Source organism: Vombatus ursinus, unplaced genomic scaffold (assembly GCF_900497805.2).
Source record: "Vombatus ursinus unplaced genomic scaffold, bare-nosed wombat genome assembly UNPS02014847.1, whole genome shotgun sequence".
Lineage (NCBI taxonomy): Eukaryota > Metazoa > Chordata > Mammalia > Diprotodontia > Vombatidae > Vombatus > Vombatus ursinus.
The window spans coordinates 13,772,129-13,787,797 of record NW_020954625.1 but is presented as its reverse complement, the minus strand read 5'-3'; the positions used below and the strand labels follow the sequence as shown (position 1 = coordinate 13,787,797).

At 44.2% G+C, this 15,669-nt stretch overlaps 1 protein-coding gene across 1 annotated transcript in view; it reads right to left on the bottom strand.

The window, feature by feature from the left end:
* The window catches only part of RHOBTB1 (Rho related BTB domain containing 1), a 198,999-nt gene extending 183,931 nt beyond the window's left edge, over positions 1-15,068 (bottom strand). Inside the window, exon 1 of the mRNA XM_027840640.1 lies at positions 14,989-15,068. The gene's annotated coding sequence lies outside the window, so the exon portion shown is untranslated. The remainder of the gene's footprint in view (positions 1-14,988) is intronic.
* Between the last annotated feature and the right edge of the window lie 601 nt (positions 15,069-15,669).

Here is a 15,669-nt window from a genome sequence, read left to right as displayed (position 1 = left end):
GAGAAAGTCAGAGAAGTCCCCGTGGCCACCTACCTGAGGTAGCCTAGCCAAACTTGTTTGGAATAACTTATATTAATCAATGGGGAAGATATAAAGTTGCAGGAGAGGCCACATTGGCATTGTAGAGAAAGTATTAGACTTGACCTGGGTTCAAATCCTGCCTTGGACACTTGCTAGCTGTGTCAAATTAAGCTAATCACTTAAATCTCTCTGTGCCTCCGTCTCCTTATCTATAAAATGAGGTTAAGAATATCTGTAGGAATCACTTCATGAGGTTGTTGTGAGGGCACAATGAGATCAAGGGAATAAAATATTTTGCCAGCTTTAAAGCTTTATCTAAATTTCAGTTATTATTATTAAGGACCAATTGAGTCCTGAGATCTGGATGGAGAGGGAGTGCGTGAAAGGCACTTAATTAAAGGCATTTACCATGTGCCAAGCAGGCAGCAAGGTGGCACAGTGGATAGAATGCTGAGCCCGGAGTCAGGAAGACCCGAGTTCAAATTCAGCATCAGACATTCACTAGCTGTGTGACCCTGGGCAAGTCACTTACTCCTATTTGCCTCAGTTTCCTAATTTGTAAAATGAGCTGGGGAGAAGGGAATAGCAAACCACTCCAGTATCTTTGCCATGACACCCCAAAGGGGTCATGAAGAGTCTGAAATGACTGAAAAATGACTAAACAACACCATGTGCCAAGCACCTTGCTAATTTCTGAGGATGCAAAGGAAACGTAAGGCAGTTCCTGCCCTTAGGAGTTCTTATTCCAATGGAGGAGATAAGGGGATGGCCCAGCTGTCTTCACAACCATTGGTAATAGCCTCTTCTCTATCATTTTCTATGGAAAAAACACCAGACAATTGTTGTTGTTTGTCCTTCCTTTTCCAAGAAGACCAATGACATCATGAATGAGTGATTTGACAGTGAGGAGGTCCCTGGTAGGATAGGAATTAGACCTGAGACCTGTGATTCCATGGGTACCAGAACTCCCAGAGAAGGAAAGTTCCTCTGCCAACATATGTGGGCGCATCTGCAACTTTAAGTCTCAGAGAACTCTAGAGCGCTTGGATGGCAAATGACTGACCCAAGGTCACATAGCCAGGATGTGTCTGAGGCCAGACTTGAACACAGTTCTTTCTGACTCTACTACACCAAGTTCCATCTCCTGCCTATACCTGGACTCTTGAGATCATTTACTACAGTAGTGCAAGGGCTGTGTAATGGTAGAGAGGAGGGCTCGCCCGGAAGGATGGAAGTCAAAACAGGGGCTCCAAAAAAAGCTAGCATTTATTTGGGCTGGCCCAAGCCTTCAGTGTCAGAATACCAAAATTCAAGCCTGCACTATGACTTCTGGGATAGCCTGTGTAGCAATTTAAGGTTTGCAAAGCAGAGGTAGACATGTTATCTAATTTAACCTTCATAATGATCTGTGAATGAAGAGATCATCTTCTGCTCATCTTACAGATGGGTCAGCCAACACTCAGTCAATGAGCATTTATTAGGTGCTTGCTATGGGCCAGGCACTGTGCTAAGAATATTTTTAAAAGGCAATGCTCCTTTCTTGTCCTCAAAGAGTCCAAGTAATGAGTCTGTTGGAGGTTAAGTGACTTGCCAGGGTCACACAGTTGGTTTCTGTCTGAGGAAGGGTTTGAATCCAGTTTTTTCTGTCTTCCTGTGACTATAACCACTGTACCATGCATCTACCTCTAAATGTAGGTGATTCCTGCAGACCCTGCTTCTACCTTGGAAAATTCCTATAGCTCTGTAAGGTCAATATCTCCTGTGTGTCAATATTTCAAGAATCAATTATTTCATCAATTCGGACTCTCTCACTGGGGCCACATTGCATCCTCTTGGTGACATAGTAGGTGGTCTTTGGAGCATCCCTCTGACCAAAGTGGTGATGAGTTACTCTGAACTTGGCTAGAATGGTCCTTAGGTGACAGAAGCATCTGGGACTTCTCATTGTATCTGACCTCCCATAACTTGGTCTCTGGTGGCAGAGTCTTCAAGTACCTAGAATCTCCCTCACCCCACTTTGAGCCATCTCTAGCTCCAATGCCTACCAAAATGATAAAAAGCAACTATAATCCTCAAGCTCTGGACATTTTGGCAAGGGTCTTACCAGAAACTCTGGAAAGGAAGAACTATGTCTTAAAGGGATACCATTGGCATAGTGAAAAGGACATGGGTTCTGAAGTCAGAGATCCTAAATTCAAACCCTTGCTCTGCTATTTACCACTTGGGTTACCTTGGAGAAGACACTTTCTTTCTCTGGGCCTCACCTGCAAAATAAGGGTGCCTTCTTCAGCCCCTTCTAGCTAAAATGCCATAATCCTCAGACAAAGAGTTCAGCCAAGGCTCCAGAGGGGAGAGGAGGGATGTGAAACCCAACCCTGCTTCTTATTTCTGCTTTCTAAGCACTGGACCAAACAACCTTCTCTCAAGGAAGCCATTTGCCACTGGGCACTAAATATATGATTTATTTTCTAGATGACAGGAGAATGGGGCCCTAAAGTTGTCCCGAGGCAATGCACACTACGGCCCTATAAATTTCATAATATCAAGTCATTTCGTCCTAGGTATTTAATGCCTTTAAAGATACAACTGCAGCAATATGGGTCAATTTTGCCCCAGCAAGTTCAGGCCCAGACTGTAAACTGTAGTGTTCTGAAAATACCAAATTTTGATTTGTGGCTGTTCAGATATGCTATAAAATGCAAGCAGTAAATCTCTACATTTATAGTCTTCTATTCTGTGGCATTTGGAGCCTGTTTAAAAAAAAATTCTGTGTCATCAGAATGACAGTTTGCATTTAAGCCAAATTTCTTCATGCTGTATTGCCTTGTGGAGGTGGAAGGGGTGGGGCAGCTTTATAAGTGGCATACGATACAATTGAAAATAATTACAATAACTCAAATCATAACAAGGCAAGACAGCCAGTCTTCCATACTTGTATTAATTAGTGTTCTCTTTCTTTCTTTTTTAATAAAACTATTCCCTGACCCACAAAAAACATAAATGTATATTCCCCAAAGAAATGAATAAAAGCAGGATCAATTGCTGTACTTTGCACATAGCAGTTACATATCTGTTAAATGGATACATTAAAAGAATGACAAAAGGTATGACCTTGGGAAGTTGCTCCTCTGCCTGGGTCTAAGTTTCTTCATCTGTAAAAGGAGGAGATTGGATGAGAAGGTCTCTGAGGTTCCTCCTCTTTCTTGATCTATGATCCTATGAATTCAATTCAACAAATATCTACTAAAGATCTAATATGTACAAGGCAAATGGCAGCATGACAGCGGATGGGAAGTTGGTTTTTGAGGAAAGAAGACCTGGGTACAAATCTCACTTCTCTCAAATACTGGCTGCATGCCTCTGAGTAAGTCACATAACCTCTTAGGGCTTCTGACAATTCTGTAAGACTGTAAGTTGGAGAGAAGGTTCTGGTCTGTATTAATGGAAGGAATGTCCTCACTTAAGGCTTCCCTATGACCTTCATTATCCCTGATGACTGGAATGAACTCTATCCTTATCTCCCATCCAACCCTTCACCATCATGTATCCAAGCTCCTTCTTTCCTTCAAGGTCCAGTTCAGGCACCACCTCTTCCACAAAGCCACACCTCATTTCCCTCACATCAAGGTCTTTCCTGCTCCTAAAATTTCTAAAAACACTTTTTCCTAATCTAGAATTCACAGAAAACTATGAAGAGGTATGGACCTCTTCTCTTCCCAGATCCAATTTAAAAAAAAAGTGAAAAACACTGAGGGTGCAAAAAAAAAAAAAAGAAACTAACCAAAAACCCAATAACAAAGCAGGTCTGGAAAATCCTTCCTTGCTAGCTCTAAAGCTATCAACTTATGAATGGAATATTGCATTACGAAGCATCCTGCTTGAGATTCTATCTATCTATTTAGAATAACTCTTTATTTCATGAATTAGTTATTGCGAGAACATTGGCCTAGCTCCTCAAATGTGTAGCAGGAAATTACGAATACGCTAATAAAGTAATGTTGGAGGTTGTTGCCTCCTCCCTTTAGGAAAGGACCCTTTCCATCCCCACACACACACACACACATACACCCCTACTCCAGTAGCTCTCTCATCAGTGGGTTTAGTTAAGAAAGTACTAGAACTTGGATTTGGAGATCTAAGTTTGAATTCCTCCTCAGATACTTGTTAGCTGAATGATAATGAAAAAGCTGCTTGATGCCTCTGAGACTCAGTTTCCCTTTCTAGAAAATTGAGATACTAATACTTACAACTGCTCACCTAACAGGGTTATGGTGAGAGTCACTTGAGATAATAAGTGTTAATACCTCAAAACACTATATAAATGTCAGCTACTAAGTTAAGTACTTATTGGATGGAAGTTGGGCTCTTGCCCAACTTTGCTCAACCTTTGTTGGGAGGTTGCGGGGGAGAGATTGGAGAATGGGGTTTAGGAGCAGGCTGCAGAGACTAACAAGGAAGAACATAAGGTAGCATGGTACCCTGGTACCATAAGGTACCACGGTACAGCAGCTTAGAAGCCAGAGCAACTGGGTTTGAAAACTATCTCTAATGCTTACTACCTGCATGAATTTGAGCAATTTACTTAATACTTTCCAAGCCTCAGTCTCCTTCTGTGTAAAATGGAGGGTGTCAAACTAGAGGACCTCTAAGGTCCCTTATAACTCTTGATCTATGATCCTGAATTAGAACAAGGAAGAAGGAAATTACACGACTGGACTAGAATTAGTGAAAAGGATGTAAGGACAAACAGATGCTGTCCTTCTCTCTTTCTCTGTCCCTTCTCCTCCTCTGGCAGAGGTCAGTTCTCTCCTTCCATATTTTCTTATTATCGGTTACTTTGAGGCTGGGAGGTCTGCATGACTTTAGGTCAAGGCAGGGCCACCTGCACCTAGGAGAGACGACTGAATCTCATCTCTTTTAAAAGAATCCTTGTATGCCAGTGTCTTGGGGTGATTCCTAAGAATTATATCCTCATCTTAACAAAGATTGTTTTGATGGATTTGTATGTTTGTGCAGAGCCAGGGATTTCCTGTCTGGTCATTAGACTTGCAAACCCTCATTAAATAATCTCTTTTGCCTGAGATTATCTATTTATTCAGCGGAACTCACCCCACTGTGTCCAACTGTCTATTGGTTATCTACAGGACCTTGAGAATTACTGACTCTGAAAAGGGTCAGCAATCTCCCTCTATCCCTTCCCAAAGCATTTTTAACAATGGCACTCTATTTTTTCCTAATTCATAATGCTGTTTTGTACAAAGGATCATAGATCACAAGATCACAGATCAAAAGTGGAAGGGACCTTAGAGATCATCTTGTCCAATCCCTGACAAGAAAGGAAACTGAGCCTTAGGGGTTAGATGACTTGCCCATTATAGAAACAAAGTCCTAGAGCCCTAGGAATAACAGTCCCTCCCAATTGGTTCTACTTACAAGTCTGTCCCAATGGCCATGGCCCAGAGGAGTAATTCCCATGGAGAAGGGGCCAGCCATACCCACCAAGTGCTAACCAACTGTCACCTACAGGGAAGGCAAGCCAGCCTATGTCAACCAGGAAGATATCCTAGGGGAGAAGAGGAGATGGTCTGTGCCAGCTGGGTCAAACTGCCACTGCCATCACTACCTTGATTACAACCTCGTAATCATGCCATGATGGACACAGCTCAGGACCCTGAGCCTGAACACTCCTAGAGCAGCAGTACCCTCCAGACCACTGTGAGGGAAGCAGCCCCTGTGAAGAGGTGACCTGAACTTCCTGAAGACTTAGAAAAGAGTGTTGTCAGTGACAAAGCGATCCACACTATGGCATGGTTCGATATCAGAAATGGAGACAGTTTAATCAATTGAAATTACATTAAAGAAGAAGCATCCCTATGTGCTTTGCTGCACACCCTAAAGACCATAAGACTTTTCCATAAGATTTGCCCCTGAACCCTTCCACATGTGTTGTTTCCCCCAATTAGAATGAAAGCCCTTTGAAAGCAGGGACTGTCTTTGCTATTTGTATCTCCAGCCCTTAGCACAGGACTTTGCATATAGTAAGTGCTTAATAAATGTTTTTTTAATCCACTCCTTCACTTATTTTTCAAAGGCACAATGATAGAGCCAAAATGAATTTGGGTCTTGTGACAGCCAGGTTAGTGGTATTTCCTCTATACCACATCGAGAAAGAAATGATTAAACTAGACTATGGAAGAGAAATCCTAGAATTTTTAGAAAAAGTTTCTTTCCTAACTCTATCATTCATCTCCATTACAAAAGTGAATAGATTGTTCTCCTGGATTTAGAAGGTGTTTTTTGAGGGAAGAAGGGGGAAGAGGAGGGCAAGTAGTACAGATGTTATCATCCTTGTATTATAAAGTGAAGAGGCTCAGTGAGTTTGGGTGACTTGCCCAGGCTCACACAGCTAGTAAGTGTCAGAGGTAAAATTTGAACTTAGGTTTCTCCTGATTCAATACCTGGAACACTATCTACTATACCACATTGCCTATCATATTTGATATCATTTGAGCCTCATGACAAGCCCATGAAGTAGCCACTATAGGTATACACGGCCTAATTTTATAGATGTGGAAACTGAGGAACAGAGAGATTGGAGTCTCCCATATTATTGGGGCTGGATTAGATATTTTTTGTTATGCTTACAAAATTAATTTCTTTCTACAGGTGAGATGAAATAAATATGTTGGGTGGGGGTGTGTGGAGCGCTAACCTAAAGTTTTAGGTGGTCAAGTTTCATGTTATCAAATACCATTTGCAGTCTAGCCCCATTCACTCTTGTCAGCCTTATCTCCCTTTCATCTGCTCTCCATTTCAGCCACATGAGACTCCTTTCTGTTCCTCTGCCTTTCATTCTTATCTTCTTTCATCTCTTTGCCTTTTCATTATCCCTGATGACTGGAATGAACTCTATCCTTATCTCCCATCCAACCCTTCACCATCATGTATCCAAGCTCCTTCTTTCCTTCAAGGTCCAGTTCAGGCACCACCTCTTCCACAAAGCCACACCTCATTTCCCTCACATCAAGGTCTTTCCTGCTCCTAAAATTTCTAAAAACACTTTTTCCTAATCTAGAATTCACAGAAAACTAGATATTATAAGACATAGAGCACTAGACTTGGGGACTAGAAGACCCGAGTTTAAATCTTGCTTCAGACACTTGTGTGATCTCAGACAAATCACTCAACCTTCTGGGCTTGAAGTTTCCTTATGTATAAAATGGGGATATTAGCAGCCATTTCCTGGGGCTGCCATGAGACTAAAATGAATTTGCATATATGAAGTTCTTTGTAAAATTCAAAGTTCTACAAAATTCTTGTTCTTGTTCTTCTTCTTAATATTATTATTACTATCCAATGCTTATTTTCTCTCCTACAGTAGCCATTTGGCTGTTCTTTCCAGTCTTTTTTTTTTCCATCTTTTTTTTTTGTTTGTTTTGTATTTGGTTAGGCAATGGGCTTAAGAGACCTCCCAAGGTCACACAGCTAGTAAGTGTTATGTGTCTGAGACCTTGAACTCAGATCCTCCCAAATCCAGGGCCAGTGCTCTATCCACTGCACCACCTAGCTGCCCCCTTTCCAGTCTTCATATGAAATGCTTTTTGAGAGCTAGACCTGAGATCTAGATATTTATGTATAACAAGCAACCAGTAGACACTTAATAGAGATTTACAGAATGAAGGCACCCATTCAATCTGAAGAGTAAATAATGAACATTTGGATAATTATCCCTAGCAGATTTTTGTATTTTAATTTCAGATTGTTTTTCAAAGGAGAGTTTGAAGGAACCTAAGAAACCATTTTAAAATAAGCACAGTTAGCCTGGGAATGACAGGACTCTCTCCTGTCCCCAGACCACCAGTCCTGCCATCAGTCCAGTCCACACAGCCATCAACCAGGGAAACAACTTTGGTGGAGGAGAGGCCATCCATCCTGACCAACTGTCAACTAGATGCCACACCCAGGGCCGATAACACAGGCTAGCTGAATCAATAAGGCTCCCGGAGGAAGAGATAGGAAGCAGCATGTGCCAGACAGGTCAAACCACCACAACCACTTTAACCATCATCTTCCCATAAATCCTGATGGTGACAACCCAGGACCCTGAACCCAGGAGCCTTGGGAGTAGCAAAGCTCCCAGCCCCATGCCCTCAGCCATCCTCCTGGGAAGCAGCCCCTGTGGAGATGAAGCCTGCACTTGAAAGCTCCTGAAGACCCAGGAAGAGAAGGACTTCCCACCAAAGTCCTTGACCCTGTCTAATGGTTCAATATCACAAAAAGATGCCATTTTATTGGTGGAAAAAAACATGAAAGAAGAGGCATTAACCATCTGCTTTGCTGCTGCACCCTAAGAACCATGGGACTTTCCATCTGATTTAGAGCTAAGTCTTCCAAAGATCACAGAATCTCTGCATTTGGACTCTTAACTCTTCAGAGCTCAGCTTGCTGCAAGAAATATGTCACTGAAGATAAAACCAGGAAGAATGGCTGGACCCAAGTAGAAGAAAAAAGTCTGTGCTGGCTGTGGCATCAATCTAAAGGAACTTAAGGATCACTATCTCAAAGAGGGGAAAGATTCCAAAAACTAAAATGGCAAAGTGCTCACTCCCCTGCATGCATGCACACAGGGACACATGCACGCATGCACAAATGCAGTTTCAGTGAGCTTACAACCCCATGAGAAAGGTACTACAGCTGCCACTATCATCTTTTTACAGATGATGAAACTGAGGTTCAGATGAGTAAAGTGACTTCCCCAGAGTCATACATCTACCATGTGTCAGAGGTGGGATTCAAACTCAGATCTGACTGACTCTTGGAGGGGTTAAGGGAGAGTTTGAATGACTACTTACTGGGAATTTCATAATGAAAATTCCTTTTGGGTATGGGTTGGACAGATGGCTGCTAAACCCCCTTCCACCTTTCTAATTCTGAGTCCAAGACTTTATCCACTACATCCTACTGCCTTAGAATATAGCAGGCCTTCGATTTTAAAGAAGCAATTAAACATGGAGTTGGGGAAATTGATTTTTTAAATGAATTTAGCAAACTCCTGAGAACACTCAAGTGTAAACAAGGAGATTTCAAGATCATTAATTCTTACAAAATCCAAAGCTCATTCTTAAAAACTCTTGATCAGTGACAATCACCAAAGCCTTACAATTATATTGGCACTGTATGGGAGCAATGGCCCAAAATGAACTCTGGCTTCAAAGAATTCCCAGATTCCTTTTCCCAGCTTCAGGAACCATCTATCTACCACACAGATTCTGAAACCCAGGGCTTTCCCACTGGAAAAAAAGACAACATCCCTCAGCCCAGTCCCTTATCTGATACATGGGGAAGGCTCATCTTCCCTCTGGATCTAATTCAAAGATCTGCTTGTTGTTTTTCGAACTTGATAAAATCCAGACCAAACTTTCCAACTTTTCAGAAATTCATGAAGTCTTTTCCCTTTATTCTCATATCACTGTAGAGAGTACCTAATAAGGGAACAGCCTGTATAGGCATAATTGTTTGGAACATGGCTACTCTAAAATAGTAATAGCTGTTGAAATAGTGTCGATCCCTTTTCTTATGTAATCTTGCTTCTCACCAAGGTGGAGGTGGATTTGCTGGAGTTTTTTGGTCACTTTCATTTTTATTGATATGTTTTGTTTTGACTTTACATGTACTCAGATTACTCCTACTTTGTGAGAGATCTCTTAGAACAAGGTGAAACAGGTCAACAACTCATAATCTGGTGACTTCCCTAATACTGTCTAGAAGGCAATACCATCCTTCCAGTACTCCATGATCATAACATACTTCTCACTATTTCTCATTCCCTCTCCCCCTTATCCTGTCCTTTGTCAAGGCCCGTCATCTTTGCAATATCTCCTTGATACATCCCTTCTCTGCCAACACTCTAGTGAAGACCTTCACCACCTCGCACCTGGATTATTGCAATGGCTGCTGGTGGGTCTGCCTGCCTCAGGTTTCTTTACACTCCAATCTATCCTGTATTCAGCTATTAAAGTGGTTTTTCTAACACACAGGTCTGATCATGCCCCCCCCCCCCACCTGCCCAACACACACACTCACTCAATAAATTCCAGTGGCTCCTAATTACTTCCACAGTCAAATACAAAATACTTTTTTTGACCTTGGTAGTCCTTCATAATCTAGCCCCTTCCTCCATTTCCAGTCTTCTTACATAGCCCTTCATAATCTAGCCCCTTCCTCCTTTTCCAGTCTTCTTACACCTTATTCCCTGGCCTGCACTCTCTAATCTAGTGATGATGATCCATGGACAAGGCACTTCCATGCCTGGGATCTTCTCCCTCCTCATCTCCACCCACTGGCTTCCTTTATGTCCCAACTAAAATTCTATCTGGGGACCATCTCCAGTTGTACTGACCTATATCTTGCCACTGGACCCAGATGACTCTGGAGAAGAAAGTGGGCTGGTGACCTTGCACAGCCCTCCCTCACTTAAATCCAATTCACTTACAAGTCATGGCATCACCTTCCTGATGTCATGATCCTCTTCGACAATGAAGGACAAACAACAATATTACATTTTCGATAGGAAACCTTTTCCAACCCCTCTTAATTCTAGTGCCTTCCATCTATTAATTATTTCCTATTTATCACCATATATGATTTGTCTATACATATTTGTTTGTTGTATACTCATTAGACTGTGAGCTCCTTGAGCGCAGGAACTGTCTTTTGCCTTTTGTTTTCTTTTTCTTTTTTCTTTTTCCTTCTTTCTTTTTTTTTGCATCCTCAGTGCTTACCACAGTGCCTGGTACATAGTAGGTGCTTAATATTTATTGAATTACATTATCTATCTATGTATGTATCTATCTACGCACATACATATGTCTCATTCTGTACTTTACATCTGTAATGGATAGCATGTTTTATCATTGGTCCTTTAAAGTTATGAATGGTTGCTGATCATAGTTCTGATAGTTTTGATCATAGTTCTTGTAGTTTTCAAAATTGCTTGTCTTTAGAGTGTTGTTATTACCGTATAAATTATTCTCCTGGTTGTGCTCATTTTATTCTTCATCAGTTTATTCCTGAGGGTCAGACCTATGACCCATTTTGAGCGGGGGAACTCTGACACTGAATACTTATGTAAGGAAATTTGTTGGACCCACTTGGAGAGAGGATAGAGATGAGTTGAGGGAGAAGAAGCCTGGACTTTTGAACAGCTAGCAGGAGCCTCCAGAGCAGCAGATGAGATGGGGGCCATGCTCCTGAACTTCTTAGCAACCCTAGGGAAAGCTGGTAATGGACTCCCCAGAGTGAGAGTGTCTCCTCTCTCCAGGCTGGAGCAGAGATCTTATCTTGATCCAGGCAGAAGAGTTCATTTACATTTCAATGCAGTGGGTGTATTCTATTCCGCACAATTTCTCCAATTTCTGTTTGCTAGTTTCTTTGATAAAGAAATTTACTAGCAATTCATACTGGTCTCTTGTATAACCAGTATTTGGTGGGAAGTGGGCTAAGTTGGCTAGAGTGTGAAGTAAGGGTTCCCTTTCCCCTAGAGGGCAATTAGTAAAGCAGTTTTTATTCTGAACCTCAGATACTCTTCAACTAGAGATTTTTGCAGATGGGACAGATATGAATTTAGACCAAGATCCATTTTGAGGAGAGGAGAATTCACCTAGCCTCAGTGTAACTTGATCTCACTTGTCTCTCCCCTCCCCACTCCTGACTAGGCAATTAGTGGTAACAAGCATGACCTTTCTTCCTGCTTTCAACATAAGTGAGCTAAACTCCAGGTATCTCTCCATGCCATTCCTGGCCATATTTATATATTAGACAGCCCCATATAGGCATTCTTACACCTCCATCATGTCATTTGATCCTCACTGCCCAGTGCAAGAGGTACTCCATTTACTCATTTTGCAGATGAAGAAAGTGAAGCTTAGAGAGGTAGTGACTAGCCCAAGGTTACACAGCCAGCACTATATGAGATGTGATTCCAACCCATGGTCTCTGACATCACATCCCAGGCTCTACCAATGGTCACCTGTATTCCATGTCGAGGCATCACTGACAATTGTAAGATTCTTTACCAGTCAATTTGAAGTTTGACTTCCAGAAGTTTACATTAGTCTCAATTTAATTCTACAAATATTTATTAAGGGTGTACTATATAGAAGACAGTCAGTGTGATGTGGGTACAAAGGGTGCCCTAGGACTAAAAACAATATTCAGGGTTGCTTTCCCAGGCCCCCCGAGGGAGTTTCAGGCTTATTCTGTAGCCCATCCTGTACCTTGAGATCCTGGAACTTGAGAGCTTCTCAAGGCCCTTCCCCTTTATCTTGAAATGTCATGCAACTTGTACCAAAAGAATTGCCTGTGTCTCCCTTATCCTGTGTTCCCTATCCTGTCATTCATGTTCCTCATCCTGTGTCCCTAATCCCCAACCCTCATAAGAAACCCTCAAAATACATCATCACCATCATCCTGCAGGCCGTACAGCTTTCTGTCTATAAAAGCACTTTTCCTATATTGGTGCCTTTGTTTAGCTCCTGGCTAACCTCAGACCCATGAAGCTTTCATGAAATAAAGCTCCCAAGGGTTACAGAGAAGGTCTAAGTGAATTCTTTCACACCTGAACCAGCTCTCCCAACTCTAAACCTCAACAACTGTGACCCTTGGTAAGTCCCTTAACCTGTTTGCCTCAATTTCCTCAACTGTAAAATGGAGATAATAGCACCTACTTCCTAGGGTTATTGTGAGGCTTAAATGTGGTAATATTTGTAAAGTGCTTAGCACAGTTCCTGCCACATAGTAGGTGCTATATGAATATTACTACTGCTACTACTACTAAACACCACCACTACTAACTACCACCACCACCATAACTACTACTACTACCACCACTACTACTACTAACCACCACCACCATAACAACTACTACTACTGCTACCACCACTACTATTACTAATCACCACCACCACCACCATAACAACTACTACTACCACCACCACCACCATTACTATTACTACTACTTTTGCTGCAGAGCTAGGGACACAGAAACAAAGACATTTAACAACCTCAGCCACCAAGGAAGTTATATTCCACTGGAGGAAAGGGGAAAGACCTGACCCAAAGAAGTAAGCAATTTCTATAAGGTGAGAGCCCATTAGCATGACAAGAACCTAGTAAGACATTAAGTTAGGCATACAAAGCAAGCCAAAATAAAAACAAAACAAAACAAAAACAAAGCAGTCCAGGCCTAAAGGAAGTTACTGACCAGGGAGAACAGTTAAGTAAACAGGAGAAAAGTTTCGAATAATCAACTAGCTTTTGTTAAGCACAATCTCCGCCCCACCCCCAGCAGGAGGGTTTCAAAGACAAGCAGCAATAACAACAAACCAAAGGTGAAACGTCCCTAGTGCACAAGTCGCATCTAGGGGATCCCAATTTTCTACAGATGAGTAAAACCTTTCTTGCCATATACACACATATGCATATGCATGTATTTACAACGGAGAAATCTTTAATAAGTGAGATCATCAGGAAGGACCTTTCTCAGTGGTGCCAGCTGAGATGTCCCTTCAGGGGGCTTGGCAGTTATTCAGTCTCCAGGGTCACTGTTCACCCCATCTCTGTCACCAGCTCATGTCACAACCAGGTGACTCTTAACCTGTTGTAATGCTTTCCCGTTTAAACATACAGTCACAACTTCGAGAGGAATGTGTTCAGTCACAAACTTCACAAACAAGAACAGCTTTAGTTAATCACTAGTGAGTTCGCAAACTTTTTTTTTTAAAGTCCTGAAATCTTAGTTCTTGTTTTCTCTCCAGGTTCCCAAAGGAGAGAACAAAGTCTTTACTGAGCTTAAACCTTTTATAGCCTGGTGTTTCCAAAACTAACAAATGAAGAAGACTCAAGTCAGCTTTCGAGTGGGGGTGGGGTGGGGTGGGGTGGGGTGGGGGCTGGTCATCTGAGCAGAGCAGGCAGAAACACTGTATTCTAGGACTTGGAGGAGGAAGGGGGACTTTCAGAGACCCTGCACTCCAATCCTCTCACCGTGAGGAAGAAGAAAGAGAGGACTAAGGTTGGCAAACCCGGAGCCTGAGAAAGAACATCCGCCCTGATGTATTCCAGAGGGATGGCAGACTGTCCGTTACTTTGTCCTCTTGCGTGTGTGTGTGTGTGTGTGCGTGTGTGCGTGCGTGTGTGCGTGCGTGCGTGTGTCTGTGTGTGTCTGTTTCTGTGTCTATGTGTCTGTGTGTGTGCGTGTGTGCGTGCGTGCGTGTGTCTGTGTGTGTCTGTTTCTGTGTCTATGTGTCTGTGTCTGTGTGTGCGTGTGTCTGTGTGTGTGTCTGTGTCTGTGTGTGTGTCTGTGTGTGAGTGTGTGTCTGCGTGTGTGTGTGTGTCTGTGTGTGCGTGTGTGTGTGTGTCTGTGTCTATGTGTGTGTGTGTGTCTGTGTCTATGTGTGTTTGTGTGTGTCTGTGTGTGAGTGTGTGTCTGCGTGTGTGTGTGTGTGTCTGTGTCTATGTGTCTGTGTGTGTGTGTCTGTGTGTGCGTGTGTGTGTGTGTCTGTGTCTATGTGTGTGTGTGTGTGCGTGTGTGTGCCGAGCGGGTACCTCCCTAGTCAGAGGCGCGCATCCACTTACCAAGAAGGTCAGAGCAAAGCGCCCTGTTGCCCCGCCTCTGTCCCGGGTGCGGGAAGAAGAGTTCCCAGCACTAGGTGCACGTTTCCCAGGAGTTTTGCATCCCCGGGGGCTTAGGGGGGTTGAGGAGCGTCCTCGTCCCCCTGCCCTCTCCCCCAGTCCCATGTGGCTCAGGGAGCCCCCAGAGCTCCCTGGTAACTCTCGCCTCGCCTGGGGCCACCCTGGCAAGGACACCTGGGCTAGGACGTGCGCGCAACCTCGAACCCTACCCTCCCTCGGTGGCGGGGGTGCGAGCCCAGCCTACCCTCTCCGTCCCTTCTGGGGCCGTAGCGCGCTCACCTGGCCACGGTTCGGCCTCGCACCTGAGCGCGCCGGCGGGATGCTGAACGCTGGATGGAGGATGCGGGATGCGCTCCCAGGTAGGACCGCCCAGGCTGCCCCCAGGGCCGGCTACGCGGGCTGCTGCTTGGGCTTGGTAGGCGGTATCCGGAGCAGCCGCCCAGCGGCCCTCCCTACCCTCCCCCGCCCCTACAGGCCCCGCCCCGGGTTCCACCCTTCCCCCGTGCGCGCCCCTCCTCTCCTCTCCGGGTGCGCCGCACCCCACCTCCCGGGGAGCCGTTGCGGCAGCCGCGGGCACTGGCACGAAGTCACGTGAGGCCGGCCGGTAGGGTCACTGCCGCGGCCGCCTCCCTGCGGGGGACAGCCCAGTGGGCACCGAAACGCGCCAGGCTTCCAGCTTGGCTGTGGGGTCCTGGCCGCTGTTGGCCCACCTGCCCGGGAACCCCACCCCCAAGCCCAGGGACTTAGCTTGTGGGTGGGATGGCAGAGGGAGAGATTAAAGAAGGGCGGACAGGGAGGCACCGGACGGCTGTGGGGTCGGCAGGGGGAGGAGGGCTAAAGGGAGGACGGATGGGGGCGGGGAAGGAGTAGAGGACAGGGCGGGAGAAGAGGGATGGGAAGGAGAAGAGTTGGAATGGAAGAGGATCTAGCAGTGGGGGGAGGGGAGAATGCTAATAGAGT